This window comes from Macrotis lagotis, chromosome 1, assembly GCF_037893015.1.
Source record: "Macrotis lagotis isolate mMagLag1 chromosome 1, bilby.v1.9.chrom.fasta, whole genome shotgun sequence".
Taxonomy (NCBI): Eukaryota; Metazoa; Chordata; class Mammalia; order Peramelemorphia; family Peramelidae; genus Macrotis; species Macrotis lagotis.
In genome coordinates this window covers 556781744-556800339 of record NC_133658.1, presented here as the reverse complement: position 1 = coordinate 556800339, position 18596 = coordinate 556781744, and the positions used below count along the sequence as shown (strand labels likewise).

General features: G+C 37.1%; 1 long non-coding RNA gene across 2 annotated transcripts in view; it reads left to right on the top strand.

The window, feature by feature from the left end:
- LOC141521308 (uncharacterized) overlaps positions 1-18393 on the top strand; it is a 129472-nt gene extending 111079 nt beyond the window's left edge. For both annotated transcript variants that reach the window (XR_012477894.1, XR_012477892.1), the window contains exons 3-4: positions 17025-17111; positions 18284-18393. This is a non-coding gene — a long non-coding RNA (uncharacterized LOC141521308). The remainder of the gene's footprint in view (positions 1-17024; positions 17112-18283) is intronic.
- The last annotated feature ends 203 nt before the right edge of the window (positions 18394-18596 follow it).

Below are 18596 nucleotides of genomic sequence, written 5' to 3'. Positions count from 1 at the left end.
AATTCAATCAAAACCCCCCAGGGAAGGTGAAGATAGAACAACAAAATCTGCAAAGCCCCCTGAGATGGCAGTGGAGCAATTCCAAAACCCTCTGCTGTGACTGAGAAGAGCAATCAAATGAGTGTGTTTCGATAATCCAGGCAGATGGTAATTAGATGCTGCAGTACTAATATGATGGCAATGGTAATAGAAAGAAGTGAGAATTGATGAAGAGTCAGACAATAAACATTTATCAAATATCTATGTGCTAGGCACCATGTTAAACACGAGAGATACAAAGAAAGACAAAAGACAGTCCTGCTCTCAACAAACTCATGTTCTAAGAAGGCAGCCAGGTAGTAAAATGGGTAGAGTGCTGGACCTGCACTTAGGAAGACCTGAGTTCAAATTTGGCTCCAGACATGCATATTCAGTCATGGTACCTTGGGCAAATCACTTAACCTCTGTTTGTCTCATTTTCTTCCTTCCTAGTAAAGTAAGAGACTATGCTGATGCCAAGATACAGCTAAAGCAAGAAGAGATAATAAAGGGTTTCAAACAGTGGCAGGGATAGAAGAAAAAGAGATAATGGTCATAGAGTGTACCTTCAAAATAAAAAAAAAACCAACTATACAACAGTTTGATTTTTTTAACTGTGATAGATTACTGGAGATGGGCATCTGAAGGTAGAAATTCCTTGATGGCAGCATACTTGAATCCTTGAGGGCTACTAGACTGTGAATGATAAGATGGCCCTTTCTTACCTTCAAGAAAAGTTAAAAGAAGCAACTTTCTCCTCAGAAACAAAGAATGATGTTCAATTTTGTTGCCAAGACCTTCAACAAAATGGAGCTTTGTTAGTAAATATGGCTTTTCATAAAATGCACAAAATATCTGACTGATGAAAAACTAGTCCATTGCTAGTTGCAGAGAGAACAGGCAACTTACCTATTTAAATAATAGTGCCAGAGACTTAGTTCTGTAAAAATAATTCATCACAATCCTTTTGTTCAGAGCTGAGTTGTTTGAACTACCTGATGAAAAAAGTAGTAAACTAATAGACAATCTCTTAGCCAACTCTAAGCAAAAGACGTGATTTGTTAGTTGTTCCCAGACAATGACTGAGAAATAGATATTTTGAGTGAAGAAGATTCTGTGTCTTAAAACTTGCCAAACAGATCAAATAGAGAAAGAGGGCTGAACCAAGGGAGAAACATTTTCTGTCTAGAATTTCAATCCTAGAGACTCCTTTGTTACAGACACACCCCAAAGAACACAATAACACTGTTAGCCAGATTGGATTTTCTACAAATTAAGTTTGAGGAAGATAGGTCTATAGTTTTTGATAAAGACTATAATCAGGTCATTTCATCTACTATTTCTGGTAGGGACATATAATTCAGCAGATCACATGAGAACTAGACATACTTTCTTAGTAACTTAGATTGTTACAGAGGAAACCAGAAATGTGATTACAAATGAAGCCAGTCAACAATACTAATATTTTCCATTATAATAAGTGACTTGCATATAATTATATATGTTCATGGATACACAATTGCTAATTGATACATAATGCTAATTACTGCATTCTTGAGTATGCTTCTGCTTTATCATTTCCTTTTGTGCTACTATCATGCATGTATTGTATTATAATTGTTGTATTATAATTATCTAATTGACATAGAGACATTTCTTGGTGAGTACCTTACTTGAGTCTCTGGAAGCTATCTCATTAATGACATATCCCTAGAGGAGACATGTTCTTTGGGAGAGGGGAGAACTGAAATCTAGCAAAAGGTGAGAAGTATGAAAACACTTTAAGTAGCTTTCAGAATATCCTGGAAATACCATATAGCCACTCTGAGAGGCAAAAATAAGACTGGCTGCAATAAGAAACTGCCTAGAAACGTGACTGCTGCTGTCGCTACCACTATTGCAACCAGAAATGAAACACTGAAAAGGTGGTACCTGGCATTGTTACTGATTACTCTGTCATGGTTACTCCTTCCCCATTTCTTAACATTGCTCTGGCTCTCATTGAACCACCATCTTTGATATTTACTTCATTTAGAGTTTGTTCATTATGTACTTTTCCTGTGTTTTTCAAAGAAATAATTTTCTCCAAAATATAATTTATTTTCTATCTGTGTGTTTTCCTGGGGGATGAAGGAGAGATGTTTGCATACAGGCTATAGAGGGAAGCTAAAGTCACCCAGGGACAAAGAAGAGAGATAAAATTTCTTTTTAAGAGTTGGGGTTTGAGCTGAACAAAAGAGATTCTGTTAATACATATTATTGCTGCCCCCTCAGAAGTAGGGGGAAAAGTGAATCCAGACCATCATGGACATAAAATGAGCCAGTATTTTTCTGATAGGTGTTGGTGAGTGGAGCAGGAGTCTTTAGACAGCTTTCCTTCCTGTTTTCTCTACCAGAATAGGTTTGATAGAATCTTATTCCCCCAAGAGGAGGAGTGAGTACACTGACTAGAGACAAAATGACCTCTCTGAGGAGGGGCTAGGAAAGAGTGACATTATCCATATTAGAATGAAGACCGGAGAGACACACACATAGGCTAAATCTCCTTCCTCAATCACCTTTTACCTCCATCCACTATTAGATGTATGTTGAAATGTTTATGTTTGTAGGTGATCATTAGGTTCACAATCAAAACAAACCAAACGGACAGCTAGGTGACACAGTGGATAGAGCACCAGCCCTGGAGTCAGGAGTATCTGAGTTCAAATTTGACCTCAGACACTTAATAATTACTTAGCTGTGTGGCCTTGGGCAAGCCGCTTTAACCCCACTACCTTGCAAAAACCTAAAAAAAAAAAAAAACCCAAAGTACAGATCTTGGAGTAGGTACAATTCCAAAAGATAATGAAACTTAAGGTATTAGCATGTCGGTTTGTAGCTAAATTGGAAGGAAGTGGGGAATGCCATCAGAATTGAGGAGGTTGAGAAATTTTGTGGTCCGATTGTTAGAGAAGTTTCATGAATACAGAATTCCCCAAGAACGATAATGTGAACAGAATGAAGGGGGGGGGGGACTAATTTAGGTACTAAATTCATTGAGAAAGTTGAGGGAATAACTTGGAGGCTGGCAAATGGCAGGAACAGAGATGGGCAAAGGGAGGTACAAGAGTGCTATATAAGCTTTCAAAGCAGAATGATCACCTAGTAAAGGGAGGGCTAGGCAAGAGGCAGCATTGAACAGCAAGGACTATGCTTCTATATTTCCTCCTAGGCAGCTGAGTTAGAGAGAGGAAAAGGATTAGCTTCTAATAAAATGTTGTAACATTCTTAAGAGAGAACCAGATTTCTAGTAAAACAAGGAAATAAAAGTAATGCTGTTTGAATAGTTAGAGGATGTAGGGAAACTTTGTGTAGTCTAAATTTGGATTTTGTCGTAAGCAGAAGAATGATCTAACAAGTTGTAGTAGATCTAGGAAGGAACAGGACTGACCAGAATTGGGATGTGGTTTTAGGAGATAGCAGTGAGTTTTTTGGTGGAGCTATACCACCACCAAGATCCACAGTAATAATAAATAATATTAATGATAATAATAGCTCACATTTATATGAAGTTTACTATGTGCCAGATACCGAGCTATATAATAAGTATTTTAATACTGATGATATTACAATATTAAATATTATAATATTTATCTCATTGGGTCCTTCCAACAACACTGGGAGATAGTTATTATTACACTCATTTTGTTTTTTATTTTATTATTTATTTTTCCATTTAAAGGTAAAGATAATTTTCAGCATTCATTTTTATGAAGTTTTCCCCCTTCTATCCCTCCCTCCTCACTTAGGATAGCAAGTGATATGATATTATCTACCATTTATTCACAGAAGGGGAAACTAAGGTAGACAAAGGTTAAAATGTGTCTAGGATCACATACAAGTAAGGGTCTGAGTCTGGATTTGAATTCAGATCTTCCTGAATTTAGAATCAGTGAAATATACACTGCATCATTGAGCTGCAGAATAAATCTGTACCATTGTTCTAGAAATAATTTGAAATAGTGATGATAATACATAGACTTAAAGTTGAGTTTATAGATTACCTAAAGACTCACAAAATTTAGACTGAAGGAGAGCTTAGAGGTGATATGCTTTTCATTTTATAGGGTGAAGGTGGGGGCTAGTGAGCACGAAAACATAAAATCATGAAATTTCCATGTGGAAGAGACTATGAACTCTGCTGCCAGAAAGACATAATGATGTAAAATGGAAGGATCCATATTTTAAAGCATGTAAGGATTCTGGACCATTTCTTGTCTGCAAGCTTCATAATGATTATTTGAAATGGAACTGGGATGTATTCAAAAGGTACTAATGGGCCTAAGAGATTGTCTTGTTTTCGTTGTTCTTGAGAGGCTGCTTCATTCCAGCCGGGTCGCTGTCTGGGTGAGAGAAATGCCAGGCAGGATCATTCAGAGGTTTAGAACATTGTCCCACACTCACCAGACAGGTGAAGTCATTTGTCCCAAGTCACAGAGCAAAACAATGGCAAAGTCAGGAGACTCCAACTTGTGATTCCTGAATCTAGGCCATTATCCTTGCCTCTGACTATATGCCTTCATGTTCAAGAGTTCTTTGGTCCTTAACTGACTGAGTAGAAACATTAATTGGGCACAGGAACGATCAAGGGCTGACAATCTGAAGATGTTCTCAGAAAGTTGCTTCGCCCGGTGTCCTCACTCTGTAATAGAGCTATCTCCTGGTATAAACACTACAACCTCAAGAAGTATTCTGGATAATACTTAGTATAAAGAAAATTATTTTTTTAAAGACCTTTCCCTTTTCTCATAGTATCTATATCAAACTTTTTAAAGGATGTGATTTTTTTTAAAGATGTGATTTCTTCAAGATATGATTTTTGTAAGATGTGATTTCTTCAGGATTCCCCCAAGATCGCTACCCATCTAAGACTTAATTACTAAGTTCAAGGGAGTTACTAAGGAATATAAGCTTTAAAAGGCTTGTTGAAGGTCAGCAGCTAGAAAGGACTTTGATTCAAGAATGTTGAACTCATTTCAATAATAATAATAATAGAGTATTTAACATACTACTCATAATATTCTTTTAGATTTACTCATTAAGCACCTATACAGATAACTTTTGCCTCCAAAAGCTCTAAATTAAAATTTACATATATATAATTGTGATTATGAAGTATGAAATATTATTCTACCCATACTGGAAGAAATTAAAACAAAATTATAAAATTTTATTTTAAAGTAATTAAGAATATTTACATACTCTGTAAAAATTAAAAAAGTAATCTAGCAAGACCTATTATTATCTATAAGACTTCATATTAAAATTTTTATTTTAGGAATTTTTTGATTATAAGTAACATTTTAATAAAAAATTACAATTTGGAAGATGTTCCACATGATATAATAATGATATAGAAATTTAGCTTTGAAGTTGAACTTTTTTATTTAAACAAAAGTTTGTAATATGTATCTTAGACAATCAAATTTAATTCTGAATCAAGTTTATTTCTGTATTGTGCTTGAAAATGAGAACAAAGTGAAAATTCTTTCTCATTCAAATATGTAATGGAAAGTAGTGAGAGGATATGGAGAAAATGGAGAGAGATGAAAATTTATTTTATATTTTATCCATTTAAACAGTCAATGCAAATGAGTTATAGGTCAATAACAAGTCCTTTGTTAAATGATAAATAACATCTTATATAGATATTATGTCATTAAAGTTAATATGAATATTGCTTTGGATTTTTTTAAACAGTATTTATTTAAAGACTAAATTTGTAAAGAAAGAATCGTCTCAGACATGGATTTCTTCTCTTCTATCACTGGTACACTGGTTGCATTGTCCTAGAAACTCTATGGAATTGAGTTTACCAAGCAGTTCATTTACAAATCTGACATATAAAATAGTAACATGAGCAGAGGATATGTTTAAATTGAAAAACAATATTGCTATGAGACATAAAGTTTGTTTCTTAAGAATACTTGAGGGCAGCTACGTGACCCAGTGGATAGAGCACCAGCCCTGGAGTCAGGAGTACCTGAGTTCAAGTCTGACCTCAGACATTTAATAATTACCTAGCTGTGTGGCCTTGGACAAGCCACTTTAACCCCATTGCCTTGCAAAAAAATACTTGAGTGGTAATTGATGATTTCAATATGATTTGTAATGTGTATGCTCAGAGATCATGGTTTGCAAAGACCCTGATATTTGTACTGCAAAAGTACAATTGTTTCTAACATCTTGATCATATGATTATATAGATGATGAGGTCCTCTTACAGAGTAACAGGGGAGAATAAGGGATCTACTCTGGTTCAGTGAACAAAGCCTAAATGAGAGTATGTACATGCACAGGACCACCCATTGGGAATGGTTTTGTGATCAAATGCTTAACCCTTGTGACGGTTGGAAACAATTTAATGAAAAGTTGAACAACTATAAGGATCTGTGGCACTTAGTCAAAAGTGGTCAGGGTCTGATGCCTTGTACAAACACCAAAACTGTGATTTAAAGGCTCATGACAATTTGAAATTCCTGAAGATACAAATCTATAAGGTTTCAAAAATATGCATACTTACTGTCACAGCAGAAAAATACATTTGGAAGTGTTAACCAACTTTTTACTGAGCTGTTTCCAATCTGGTTGTGACACAGCAGACCATTGATAAAGTGCCAGTAAATTGGATAGCAGCTTATTAATTACTTTCTTTGCAAGGAACTAATTTGCAAATCAGGGATTACTCCTTGGAGTGAAAATGGGATTATTCTTTGAAGCACCATTTTACTGTTGTAGAGCCAGATCTTTTATACGTGATCATAAATGGACAGGTGAATCACAAAACAATCAGATCTGGGGTTTGAGTGATTTTCCCAGAACAAACCCAACCTGCAGGACAGTACAGTTACATCACATGTGATCATCCAAGTAAGAGTCCTGCGGAAACAGCAGGATTGATTGTATAGTTTCATCTATATTTATATATAAATAACAGTACAGGTTATATTGATACACTTCACTTAACACAGGCTAGCACAATTCAGGGGAGGACTTACTATGAGTGACAGATGACTTCAATTACTTTGTTTTCTCTGTTTTCCTAGACCCCAAGCCTTCCTGTGAAAAGGGAGTTCTAGAAACTAAATTATTATTACTTGATTATACGTATCATATTAATCAATACAAAATCATAGCTTTTGACTGAACATAACTGGGTGACTATTTACTGCTTAAACTACCCTTAATATGTTTTAGTATAAACCCCTTGGACTGCTGCTGTGAATTCCCAATGGGAGCCACTAAGGTAGCTGATAAAGTTATTGTTCAGTAGTGTTTGACTCTTCATGACCCCATTTGGGATTTTCTTGGGAAAAATACTGGAGTAGTTTATTATTTCATTCTGCAGTTGTTTATAAATGAATAAACTGAGGCAAGCAGAGATTAAGTGATTTACCCAGTCACACAGGGTCTGAGATCCACTGTTCCACTTAGCTGCCAATAATAAAGCAAAAGTAGGAATATTTAGATTCAAACTTTATCTTGGACACATAATGACTTTGTAATGTTAGGCAACTTCTCAGTGCTAAGTATGAATTAGAGAGAAGGTGCTGGCCTGCATTGGATGAAGGAATTTCCTCCAGGATTCCCCTATCCTGAGGTTCTGGTTCTTATCTCTCCAGACATTGAGCTTTTCTTCCCATATCTGACTCAGGTCTGCCTATCCTCTGAATTGCCAGGAAGCAGAGTCCACCTAGCATAATATGGCTGGCAGCCTTAAAGATGTAAATCTCCACCACGGGCAGTTGCTCACACTGGTGAACTCATACAGTAAATTGTAATTGCACTCTAATCGGCCTCCAGTGTTTAAATTCACAATTATTTTTGATTAGGAGATGTTTACAGCAAGAGGAGAACCTAGGAAGCTCGATAAAGTAAGGTAATGTATTATTCACACATGCCTAAACAATTAAAAATGCTCTCAAAATAATTCACAACTAGATATTCCAGCAAAGCTAGTTGTTCCCAGAATGGTAATCAGTTGTTAGCATAAGAAGACAGGAAAGGAAACGTGAAAATTAAAGTTCCATTTTGGCAAAGCAGGAAATTTCTCAAAGGTGAAATTCTATATGTTAGCTTTGTTATATATGTAGGCCAGAGGGCGTTCTGGGGAACTGTTGACGTTTTTATGTTCTTTGTGTTTTTGTTAGCATTTTGTCCCTTTTGAGTGACAAATTACAATGATTTCTGGGATGCAGTTTTCCAATAACAAAAATGCTTGTCCCTGTTTACTGATGCCAATACAAGCATTCAGGGGTAGTTCTGCTACTCACTAAAAAAGGAGAGAAGGAAGAGAGAGAGAGAGAGAGAGAGAGAGAGAGAGAGAGAGAGAGAGAGAGAGAGGAGAGAGAGAGAGAGAAGAGAGAGAGAGAGGAGAGAGAGAAAGGAGAGAGAGAAAGAGAGAGAGAGGAGAGAGAGAAAGGAGAGAGAGAGAGGAGAGAGAGAAAGGAGAGAGAGAGAGAGAGAGAGAGAGAGAGAGAGAGAGAGAGAGAGAGAGAGAGAGAGGAGAGAGAGCAGGAGAAGGAGGAGGAGGAGGAAGAAGAAGGAGGAGGATGAGGAGGACAGAGAGGGGGAAGAAAGGAGGGACAGACAGAGAAAAGAATTCCCCTTGGAAATTAGTGGGACCTGACTGTTTTAGGGAAACTTAGAGGGTAATGGAAACAATACTGTGTAGACTCACAAGTCTTAGATTCTGCTCTCAACACTGTCACTCAGTGGCTATGTGACCCTGAAAAAATTGCTTTTCCCTCTCTAGACTTCAGTTTCTTCACTTTATAAAATAAGGAGGCAGGGTAAAATGGTGGGGAAAACACTCATCCTAGGTGCAGAAGACCAGACTCACAATTTGCCTCTGACTATCTGTGTGATTTTGGGGAAGTCATTTTCTCTCCCTAGGCCTCAGTTTCTGGATGGGTAAAATAAGGGTATTGGGTTCTGAGATCCATTCTAACTTTAGAAATGGGATCCTATGACTAAAGCCCCTTCCAGGTTTAACACTTTGTTTTTGTGTTAACATCCTTAGTAAATGACAGGGCTAGGTCATTTCCTAGGGCAGAAAAGAGAAGTTCACAAAAGTGATTTCTGTTTATGAAGTCCCTTCACCAGGCAGTAAAAGGTATCTTCCTGCAACCATATTCCATTTCTGACATCAACTCACTACCATTACTGAAACCCAATGGGTTCAAATTCTGCCTCTGTCATTTACTATCTGTTTGACTTGGGATACTTCACTTAACATCCCTATGTCTTAATTTTCCCATTTGTAAAATCAAAGGGTTAGACTCAGGTCACTTCCAGCTCCAGATCTTTGATCCCATGAGCACTGAAGTCTGAGCCTGCCATTTCCAAGGATTGGTGGGTATCCCTAGAACTAAGACAAGTATATTTTCAAAATGAAAGTCTTGAGGCAGCTAGGTGGCAAAGTGAATAGAAAAAAAAATCATTGGGATGAAGACCTGAGTTCAAATCCTGATTCAGACACATATTCACAGTTTGTGAATCTGGGTAAATCATAGCTCCTTCTCCCTCAGTTTCTACATCTTTAAAATGGGGGATAATAATAACACTATTATGGGATTGTTATGAAGATCAAATTAAATAATATCTATAAAATGCTCTACAAAATTTAACAAAGAAAATTCCACAAAGAAAAACTTCTTAATTAATAATAATAATAACATATATTATATACTTGCTTTGGACCAGTTGTTAATTGTTTTATAATTGTCATCTCATTTGATCTTCACAACAACCCTGGGACATAGGTGCCATTATTATCATCTTTTTAGCAGGTGAGGAAACTGAGGCAATCAGGGGTTAGATGACTTCCTCGGGGTCACATAGCTAATAAGGGTCTGAGACCAGATTTGAACTCAGGTCTTCCTGTCTTCATGCTGAGTTCTCTAATCACTCTGCCACCTAGCTGCCATCTTTCTAAGTTTTGAACATAAAACATGGACTCAAGCAGGAAATCATGACAACTTGACAAGTAAGATTTTTCAAGCCATGTTTTACAGTGACATTTATGGGGCCTTTAGTCTCCCTGGACCTTTTGTCAAATATGGCTGGAATTAGCTTTCAAAAGTGACTGGCGTTAGCTGAGATGGCTATTGGTGACACCAAACCACCAGTTCAGGTCAATTCGATATAACTGACTAAGCATTCTTTAAATGCTCAGAACTGCATCAGCGGGGGTGCAGTTCTTATGGGGGCATCTAAGTGGAAACTATACTTTTCCTCATCTCTAATCCTGAAGTTTCTCTAACACGTACATTTTTTATTTCTATCTCAATGTCCTCTAACCCCCTCCACTCCCGTTTTTTTCCTCATACCTCGTCCTTTGAGTGGCATTGTTTTGTCACACATTATATATTAAAAACTAAAGGAAGGGGCGGCTAGGTGGCACAGTGGATAAAGCGCCTGCCCTGGAGTCAGGAGTACCTGGGTTCAAATCCAGCCTCAGACACTTAATAATTACTTAGCTCTGTGGCCTTGGGCAAGCCACTTAACCCCATTTGCCTCGCAAAAAAATCTAAAAAAAAAAAACAAACTAAAGAAAGAGGGAGAGCAGCCAGGTAATGCAGTGGATAGAGCACCAGCCCTGTAGTCAGGAGGACGTGAGTTCAGATCTTACCTCCAACACTTAATAATTGCCTAGCTGTGTGATCTTGGGCAAGCCACTTAACCCCATTGCCTAAAATAAAATAAAAAACTAAAGGAAGGACAAATAATTGGCAATGTGGATAGAGTACTAGCCCTGATGTCAGGAGGACTTGAATTCAAATCTATCCTCAGATACTTGACCCTTCCTGTGTGACCCTGAGCAAGTCACTTAACCCCAGTGTCTTACCAAAGATAATAATAACAGCGACAACAACAACAACAATAATAAATAGATTATCGCATTATTTGATTCATCTATATGATGGTAACACAGCCTAAATTTTTTAGGGTCAGTACTAATTTCAAATATTCTACCCCACAATGCAAGTCAACAAGTTGGCACAATGGATAGAGCACTAGTCAGAAAGAACAGAAAGACCAGAGTTCAAATCTAACCTCAGATCTTACTAGTTGTGTGACCTGGAAGGAAATGGCAAATCACTTCAGTAATGTTTATCCTTCATTTAGAAAACCATGAACTCAGGGAGGTGATGTCCTGACAAGTGCATGAATTGAGTGAGGGGGGTGCTGTGCCAAGTCACCAAAGCCTCACTTTCTCCTCCAGAGCCATCTGGAAGTGGCCAGATATGAATCAGGATGACTGTATAGGCCCTGAATGAGAGGCAATCAGGGTTAAGTGATTTACCCGAGGTCACACAGCTAGTAAGAGGCAAGTATCTGAGGCTGGATTTGAACTCCCACCCTCCAACTCCAAAGTCAGTACACTACCCATTATGCCACCTCTCCAGTATCTTTGCCAAGAAAACCAACCTCATGTTCAGTGTATCTATGGGTCCATGAAGAGTTGGACATGACTGAATAACAACTCCACCATCCACCTTTGTGCTGAGTCACATGAATTAGTCCACCACACCTACTAGACAATTCCATACAAGCAAATTTGGTCCAGACCTGAGCTAATTTGGGTTAACTTTACCACCACATGGATTGATCTGAGACTCAGCAATAGATTCTTTAGAAAAGAAGAAGAATATAAAAGTGGTTCTTTGGACTTAGGTAGATAGTTCTCAGGTTTCTAAGGAACCTCCCATTTTTTTACTTGCTGGTATATTTTGATCTGTTATTATTCTCTGGATTATTGTGAGCCACCTAGGAAACTGATTTTACACAAGAAATATTTAAATAGATTTTATTAAAATGATTATTTGAACCTTTGGGCTCTGAATCATTGAATTGAATTATTGAGTCATCCATTGCACAAAATATGTATACCCTTAAACCAAAAGTTCTAGAAATTTTAATATTTTGACTAATCATAACCAAATAAGCCAAGACAGTAATAATTATAAGAAAAATACGCAAATTATAATATGAGATAAGGTTGGGAAGGATCGTTAACAATGAAAGACAGAATCAAAATCTAAAAGTATCTCAATCTGCTAGATCAAATTTAATAAGGTAAAATTTAATGTAAATAAATGTTTTAAAAAACCTGCATTCTTTTAAGGGAGAGGGGGTTTGGCCTCAATAATTCATATGAAAAGATCTTGGGAGGAGCAATTTAATAGACTTCAAATCAAAATTCACACTCCAGTATGACAGCTAAAAACTTCTAATAGACTCTTAAGCGGTATTAAAAGAAGTGTAATGCATGAAGCAAGACTTCTCCCATAGTCAGTCTACATTTAGAGTGCTGTGTTCAGTGACAGAACAACAAATTTGAGTGAGTGCTTTAATTTCTCTGGACTTTATTTTCACTCCTCTAGAAAATGCATAATAATTCTTGTACTACTTACATTAGAAGGTTCTTGTGAGGAAAGTACATTGTATTCTATATACATGAATTATTTTTTGATATTTTATTATTTCAGCATTTGGTTTGTCATTTCTATTAAATATTAAGAAGGAAATTAAGATTCAAAAAATATTTTTAAAATAGAGGATTGTGCTCAGTTCTGATAATCGAATTTTAGGAAAGACAATGATAAGCAGGAGCGCATCTAGAGAAAGGTGACTTCCATGGGGAGCGGCCTACAGACTATGCCATACAAGGATTCATTTAAAGAATTCAGATTGCATAGTTTAGAGAAGAGAAGATTTGGGTGGGGATGTTATTTACCTGGCTTCAAAGTACCTGATGGGCTATCCTATGTCTTATAGGAGAGAATTTCAACTTGTTCTGCTTCCACCCAGCAAAAGTATGAAAAACAGATGGAAGATGCAAGAAGGCAGGTTCCTGATTATTCTGAGGTTCTATGATTTTAGAACACTAAAATCACAAGATAATTTAGAACAATAAGAGTTATAGAGACTCACAGACTGAAAAAACCTCAGATTATTTCCCTTCAGAAATGTATTAGTATACATTAGAGATACTAGTTCTACATATAGTATGGGGTACAATGCTATTGCTTTGGGATAATATGAAAGTCCAAACTGATAGTAGTTTGTGTTTTAGAGCATTTCAGAGTTTATAAGTTTTTTCAATTCAATTCATCGAGCACTTATTAATAACAATAGCTAGTGTTTTTTACTTTTTAAGTTTACAAAGCACTTTTCAAATATCATTTGGTCCCAATTCCCAACCCTAAGAAATAGATGCTATAGGTCCGCATTATACAAAAGAACTAACACAAACAGAGGTTAAGTGACTTACCAATGCTTACATGACTAATTGAGTATCTGAAGTGAGATCTGAACTCGGGTCTTTCTTCCTGATTCCCAGTCCAGAGCTCTATCCACTGTGTCATCCAGCTGCCTATATATTAAATGTCTACTATGAACTGGTCATTATATTCAATCCTTGGGAAAACCAAGACAAAAATAAAAATAGCCATTGCCCTCAAGAACCTTATATTCTATCTGAGGGGGGGGTCAGCCTGCATACAGATAAAAAATATATTCACAAAGTAGTGTCGGTAGAGTATGGATCAGGGGGAAGAAGAATAAAGAATGACAATTGGAGACAGGAGGAAAGACCTCCTCAAAGAGAAAGCACTTCACCTGAGCCTTCAAGTGAATTAGAGGCTCGCAGGGCAGAGGTGAGGAGCTGTGTTTCAAGGCAAAGTCGATTGATCATGTTCCTAGTTTCTGGTTCCTAAAATACGTTCACTCTCTCTCCCACAGCCTGAGCCAGTTCAGTAGCATCTCCCTCAGACATTCACCCTTTGCTGTGATTATAGGGACAACCCAATTCCCCCAGGCTTTTGTTCCTATTCAATTCAATTTGATACCTTTCCAGTAGGAGATAGAAAGACACACCAGGGTGATCTGGTTTCCATAGAAAACCAGGCTAAAAGATAGAGATGATAGGAATTAAGTCTGTTTTCAAGAGGCAAAAAGATGAAGTTAGCATCTGGGAGACTTGCCTGGTTTAAAACATTGATGCAGGGAGTACCAGGAATATAAGTGTATGCTTTCCTTGGTTTATCTACTTACAGATTTAGAAGACCTGACTGTAGAACTCAAAGTGGCTCTTAGTCTGTTTATGTGGAAGTGAGTTAAATGATGATCCAAGTACTTACTTCTCTGAATGATTTCCTTGAAGCTAACAGGCATAGGGATTTTCTAAAGGAAATAGGTTTTCCATTATGTGAATAACAGGTATTTGAAGAGAGCTCCTCTGGCCCTTTGTTATTTGAGATATAATTGAACTAACCAGTCTTTTTGTATGGGTGACCTTGAGCTGCCTCTTCATGGCCTCCACCTGCTAGTTCAGTTTCAAAAGACTGTTTGATGAAACCTGCTCCTTATGAGAGAACAGCAACCCCGACCTAGGGCAGCTGTTAACAACGGGAGTTTGTCTTGAAGCCCAGAAATCTAGGTTGTAACATCCTCGTATCTCAAAACAAACACTTGTAAATGGGCTGATCACTTTGGATCCTCTAGTATTGGTCTTCTCTATAGTAATGCTTACAAATTGAAGGAGAGTAGGAGTTCCTCTAAGCCAGGCCTCCTGTCAGAGGTGACTTTGTCATTGGCACTTGGGAGACTGTGCCACCAAGGTCCCAAGAAAGATTGAAAATTAGACCCTTTAGGGGCAGCTTGGTGATGCCCTGGAGTTAGGAGGACCTGAGTTCAAATCCTACCTCAGGCACTTAATGTGACTTTGTACAAGTCACTTAACCCCATTACCTTGCAAAAACAACCAGACAGAGGCGGCTAGGTGGCGCAGTGGATAGAGCACCGGCCCTGGAGTCAGGAGTACCTGGGTTCAAATCCGGTCTCAAACACTTAATAATTACCTAGCTGTGTGGCCTTGGGCAAGCCACTTAACTCCATTGCCTTGCAAAACAAAACAGACAAATCCCTTTGACCATTTCACCACCTTTTTTCTTCATCCCTTTCCTACCTTCTGATTCCCTTTCCCAGGAACCCTGTGATTTGGGCTTCCCAAGGTCTTATACAACATATATACAGGGAACCCACTTCAATCTTAGACTACTTTTATAAAGAAAACAATCTGAACAATTTGTGTAAGTTTTTAAACATTATCCCTCCTTGTTTCCAAAAGGCATAGGCTTGAGCTATTATGTATGTCATACCCTTCTATGAAACTATAACTTTCTTATGATCAGTTGTTGTTATTATTGTTCAGTCATGTCTGAATTTTCATGACCCTATTTGTGATTTTTCTTGGCAAAAATACTGGAGTGATTTGCAGTGTAATTCTCCAATTCATTTTACAGATGATGAAATGAGGCGAACAGGGCTAAATGACTTGACCAGTGTTAGACGGCTAATAAATAACTAAGGCCAGATTTGAATTCAGGAAAATTTGTTTTCCTGATTCTAGGTCTAGTACTCTATCCATTGCTCCTTCTAGTTGCCTTCTTGAGGCCAGGAATATGTTATCTTTAACTTTTTTATTCTTGCTATCTTCATCCATCTTCTCCACAATCTCCCCAATACCCTAAAATGTGTTCACTCTCTCTCTCCCACAGCCTGAGCCAGTTCAGTAGCAGCCCTGGATATTTCAAATCTTTCATTTCTAGAACTTCTTCCTTGGGCCCCTGCTGTCCTAATTTGTGACTGACTCTCCTGGACCACTGTTCCATTAAAAGTCTAGCCATGTTTCATTTCATTTCCTTCTTCGCAGACTGACCAACAGCCTTGCCCTCTTTGTGTCCACATACACACACACACACACACACACACACATGTGTGTGTGTGTGTGTGTGTGTCCATTACCATGCCATCCCAGTTTTGAAACTATGAACCATCACCAATCAACCCTTGCTATTGTGCCTGGATGGTATGTGTCAACATACTCCTGGACAGCCTTGTTCACCATCCCTACAACTTTCCAGACCAAAGTGCCGTTTCATTTCTACCACTCTCTCATGTGTGTTGTCTCCCCCATTATAATGTAAGTTCCATGAAAGCAAGAAATATTTGTTTTTAAATTTTTATCCCCAATACTTAGCACAGTACTTGATATATAATAATCCTTAATACATGTTTTTTCATTCATTCATTTCTATTTCCAGGGAATAGCATATGGCACTACACATCTTGTTCCTAATAAAGATTTATTAAATGGAAGTAAATTGAATTGAATATTTATTAAATGGAAGCAAATTGAATTGAGTATTCAGTGAGAGAAGACTATCGTACTAGAAAAGAAAAAAAATATTTTACTCAAAGTGACGATGAATCAGAGGAAGAGAAAGAGAAAGAATCTGGGAGCTCTTGACTTTCATCCCTAGAGTCTGTAGTTAAACGAGTCCAGATCCATCTAGTAAGAGTTCATGTAAGTTAAGCTAGGTATGAAGCAAGGCAAAAAGTTATGCAGAAAATATTTTGGTTCTTTTTCTTTCAGGAAGAAAAATAATAAAAACCACAAGTCTCACCTGTTATTGTTACTGTCATTATTATTGTTGTCTATATGTAGTTCATGTACATATATCTGCTGGTATCAAGGCAGATGATCTTAGAGAGTAGTGACCTGGGACCCTCTGTGATTTGTTCAGTCTCATAGCTAGAATTAGTCAGAGGCAAGTTTTTTTAATTAATATTTTATTTGTTTTCCAATTATATACAATAGTAGTTTCTACCTATCATTTTTGTAAGGTTTTGAATTTTATAATTTTTCCCCCACCCTCCCTTCCCTCCTCCCACCCCCCATAGAAGGCAGTCTGATACTTTTTACATTTTTTCCATGCTATACATTGATAGAAATTGAATGTGTTGAGAGAGAAATTATCTCACTGAGGAGAAAATAAAGTATTAGAGATAGCAAAATTATGTCATATATAATACACTTTTTTTTTTAAAAAGTGTCTTTGGTCTTTGTTTAAACTTCACAGTCCTTTCTCTGGATAAGATTGTATTCTCTGTTGCAGGTACTCTAAAACTGACCCTGATTGTTGCACTGATGGAATGTGCAAATCCATCAAGGTTGATCATCACCCCCATGTTGCTGTTAAGGTGTACGATGTTTTTCTGGTTCTGCTCATCTCACTCAGCACCAGTTCATGCAAATCCTTCCAGGCTTCCCTGAATTCCCATCCCTTTTGGTTTCTAATAGAAAAATAGTATTCCATAACACACATATACCACAATTTGTTCAGCCATTCCCCAATTGATGGACAATCACTCGATTTCCAATTCATTGCTATTCACAAACAGAGCTGCTAGGAATATTTTTGTACAAGTGATGTTTCTACCATTTTTCATGATCTCTTCAGGGCCTATCTAGATCCAGTAGTGGTATTGCTGGATCAAAGGGTATGCATATTTTTATTGCCCTTTGGGTGGAATTCCAAATTGCTCTCCAGAAAGGCTGGATGAGTTCACAGATCCCACCAACAATGTATTAGTGTCCCAGATTTCTCACATCCCTTCCAACATTGAACATTGTCCTTTCTGGTCATATTGGCCAATCTGAGAAGTGTGAGGCAGTACCTCAGAGATGCTTTAATTTGTATTCCTCTAATCAGTAATGATTTAGAGCAATTTTTTATATGACTATGTTTGATTGCCTTTGTACATCCTTTGATCATTTGTCAATTGGGGAATGGCTTGTTGTTTTATAAATTTGGCTCAATTCTCTATATATTTTAGACATGAGTCCTTTGTCAGAAATACTAGTTGTAAAAATTGTTTCCCAATTTACTGCATTTCTTTTGATCTTGGTTACAGTGGTTTTGTTTGTACAAAAGCTTTTTAATTTAATGAAATCAAAATTACCTAATTTGTTTTTAATGATGTTCTCCATCTCTCCTTGGTCATAAACTGCTTCCCTTTCCATAAATATAAGAGTTAACTATTCCTTGATCTCCTAGCTAGCTTATATTATTGTCTTTTATGTCTAAATCCCATTTTGATCTTCAGAGGCAAGATTTTAACCTCTATCTTCCTCACTTTATGACTGATATTCTGTCCACTATGCCAGATACTCTTACCTAATTCACTAAAAAAATTTTAAAATTCAATAATCATGTATTAAAATACTTATAATTACTGATCATTAAAAAAAACACTTTTCTGCCCTCATGTAGCTTATATCTACATAAATCTGATCTAGACACAAAACTGAATTATTTGTATAAATATAATTTTTGCAAAATGAATTTATCTGTTTTTTGTTTTTTTCTTAAAGGTCAGTAGCCATGGGATCATGAAGAGCCTGAATATTTATACCCCCTCAGAAAAGAAAAATATAACCTCTTTGCCTAAGTGACTCAGCTGAATAAAAAGAATTCGGGGTGAAGATCATAGGATCTTCAGCCTTAGAGCTGAAAGGGACCTGAGAAGTTATCTATTCCAACCACAGGTTTTGCAGATAAGAAAAACTGAGGCTCAGCATCATTAAGTGAATTGCACAAGGATCTGAAATGCCCCCAATTCTCTGACTACATGCCTGATGACCTGCATTATTTCCCAAGAGAAAGGAATCAGGAGGCCTGAGGTCA